The sequence below is a fragment of the Quercus robur genome, chromosome 1, assembly GCF_932294415.1.
Source record: "Quercus robur chromosome 1, dhQueRobu3.1, whole genome shotgun sequence".
NCBI classification, from domain to species: domain Eukaryota; kingdom Viridiplantae; phylum Streptophyta; class Magnoliopsida; order Fagales; family Fagaceae; genus Quercus; species Quercus robur.
In genome coordinates this window covers 37,559,095-37,562,452 of record NC_065534.1, presented here as the reverse complement: position 1 = coordinate 37,562,452, position 3,358 = coordinate 37,559,095, and positions in this window count along the sequence as shown.

Below are 3,358 nucleotides of genomic sequence, written 5' to 3'. Positions count from 1 at the left end.
CGATAAGAATGAGGCCGACAAGGTTAGAAGGAAGGCCTCTCGATTCTGGCTGTCCGAGGACTCCAAACTGTACAGGCGCTCATTCTCAGGACCATACTTGCTGTGTGTGCACCCAGAGGCCAATAAACTCATCCTAGAGGAATTACACGAAGGAATTTGCGGAAGTCATATGGGGGGTAGGTCCCTATCCCATAAAGCCATAACGCAGGGTTACTGGTGGCCGAGCATGCAGAAAGAGGCACAGGAATATGTGAAGAAGTGCGACCAATGTCAAAGGTTCACTCCGAATATACACCAGCCTGGTGGAAACCTTAACCCGCTGTCCAGGCCTTGGCCATTCGTACAGTGGGGCCTAGACATCCTGGGACCATTTCCCAAAGCGGCAGGGAACAAGAGATTTATTCTTGTCGGCACTGATTATTTCACGAAATGGGTTGAGGCCGAGGTGCTGGCGAATATTAGGGACGTTGATGCCAAGAAATTTATTTGGAAGAATATCGTCACTAGATTCGGGATACCTCACACACTGATCTCGGACAACGGCCTCCAGTTTGATAGTAAAGCTTTCAGAAGGTACTGTAGTGAGCTAGGAATTCTACACCAGCTTACCCGTAGGGTAATGGGCAGGCGGAGGCCGTCAACAAAACTATTGTGAATGGGCTAAAAAAGAGGTTAGATGACGCGAAAGGGAGGTGGGTCGAAGAGTTGGCCCATATCTTGTGGACATACCGCACCACACCCCGTAGGTCCACAGGGGAAACCCCCTTTTCGATGACCTATGGGGCCGAGGCTGTCATTCCACTGGAGGTAAACTTCCCAACACAAAGGACCACTGCATTCTGCCTCAATGTCAACAACAAACTTCTGGAAAAAAGCTTGGACCTCATCGAGGAAAGAAGGGAAAGCGTAATGGTCCAGCTTGCCCACTATCAGCAAAAGCTCAAGCAAGGTTACAATGCCAAGGTGAAGCTGAGGCCCTTGGCGCCTGGGGATCTGGTACTGAGGAAGGTCCTTGGCACTACAAAAAACCCTGCGTGGGGGAAACTCGGACCAAATTGGGAAGGCCCATATCGTATCACCTCCATAGCTGGCATAGGAGCTTACTTTTTGGAAGATTTGGATGAACATGTAGTACCACGCCCTTGGAATGTAAATAACTTGAAAAGGTACTGTTATTAATGAAAGACATAATTCTTGGCGCCACATTACTGTACAGCTACTTGGACTAAGTGTTAAATAGAACCCAAGTCCTGCCTGGCTCCTCGGACCACAAACTTGGGGGAAATTAACCTCGCAGCTATTTTCACTAAGTGTTAAAACAGAACCCAAGTCCTGCTTGGCTCCTCGGACCACCGACTTGAGGGAAATTAACCTTGCAGCTATTTTCACTAAGTGTTAAACAGAACCCAAGTCCTGCCTGGCTCCTCGGACCACAGACTTGGGGGAAATTAACCTCGCAGCTATTTTCACTAAGTGTTAAACAGAACCCAAGTCCTGCCTGGCTCCTCGGACCACAGACTTGGGGGAAATTAACCTCGAAGCATTTTTCACTAAGTGTTAAACATAACTCAAGTTCTGCCTGGCTCCTCGGACCACAGACTTGGGGGAAATTAACCTTGCAGCTATTTTCACTAAGTGTTAAACAGAACCCAAGTCCTGCCTGGCTCTTCGGACCACAGACTTAGGGGAAATTAACCTCGAGTCAGTCTTGTCTAATTATTGACTATCATTTTCTACATATTCATTCATTCATGCTTGGTTTTCAACAGTTAATGGCAGAATAGACATCCATTCATGATGAAAGCAGAAGAGAAAGTAGAACAACAGGATTTAAAGGAAAACGACACCTTTCATTAAAATCCAAAAGCGATCCTTTTACAAACATTAACAGAACAAAATATGAAGGGTAAAACAAATAAAATCCAACACTACTTTCCTAAGTCTAAACCCTGAGTAGGCTCGGGTTGACCATTTGCTGCCTGGGGTAACGAAACAGCCTCCTTAGCCTGTGTGACAACATCTCTGATTGAGAGACTGTCCTCGGGCGACTTGTCCTTTGCGGCCGGCTGCGCATCCTCAGCTTCAGGCATAGGGGAGTCCGAGGCTAAAGCCTTCGTTGAGAGAGGCTCCTCAGGGGCAGCCGCGTCGGGAATCTCACGAATATCCTCTGGAAAAAAGATATTCTCAACTTTCCGGAGTTCGGAGTCCGCTGGAACTGCTGCCCGATCCAAGGCTACACCCCAAGACATGGTGATGTAATCCCTGCATACGGCGGCCACCTCCTCGGTCAGCCTAATCTCAGTATCCCTAACACCACGATCATATGAGGCCGACACCGCTTTCTCAACCGCCTCCCTGGCCACGCGAGCCGCCTCCTGGACCTTTGCAAGCTTGGCCCTGAGATCTGAGACCGCCTGCTTCTCTGTCGCGAGGTTTGCCTCGGACTATTGGAGCTGTTGGCGCAGATCCTCAGCCTGCTTGGTGACGTTCTTATGTCCAGCCTCGGCGCTCGCGTGAGCCCTCTGCGCCTCCTTCACCTCGCTGCTCAGGCGATCCTTTTCCTGCCTAAGGTCGCCGGCAGCCGTCTCAGCAGCTTAGCGGGACTTAGCCTTATTGTGTAGGTCCTTGCGAGCCTTCTTGGCCCACTCCTCAGCAATGAAAATTTGTTGAGTGACCTACGCAAAAAATAGAGACCAAATTAAAAGAGAATGACGAACAAACAGATACGGAATAAGAAAGCTAGATAAGAGAAGTTTTACTTACCATAGCCATGTCCCTCTTCAACGACATGAAAAGGTCTGGTTACCGAGTAGCCCGAAGACCCTCCATATCTCGAGGCAAAAGGAGGGGCTGTTGCAGGGCCTCGGCCAGGAATGACGCCTGTCCTCGCTGGGCTTCCCAGAGAGTTGCGTCCCAAGAGATCGGAGCGCCATCTAACTCTAGCCGTGGTGACCAGGTCCGCTATTCCCTCTGAATAGCAGCCTCGTCTCGGCTGTCAACGGACCTGGTCCTCTTCTCCTTGGGCTTTTTAGTCTCTTTGCCCTTCTTCTGGTGCTTGGCCTTTTCACGGCCAACCTCGCCCTCCTCCAACTCTTCCACAGGCCTTTTTCGCCTCAAATTGGGCACGAGTTGTAGTGCTGCATCCGAGGTGGGAGGAAGAGGAGGAGGAGCCTTGGAAGTAGGCTGCTCCTTTGGGGCATCCTTGGAAGATTGCCCTTTATTCCTGTTGGAAATGAGGCCCCTAAGACCAGACCTGGGTTTCAGATCCATGTCTTCTTCCTCGATATCTGGGCTGGTATCAACTTGTGCAATTACCAAACCAAGATTGGGAGCAGCCAAGGTTCGGTCTAGGTCTAAA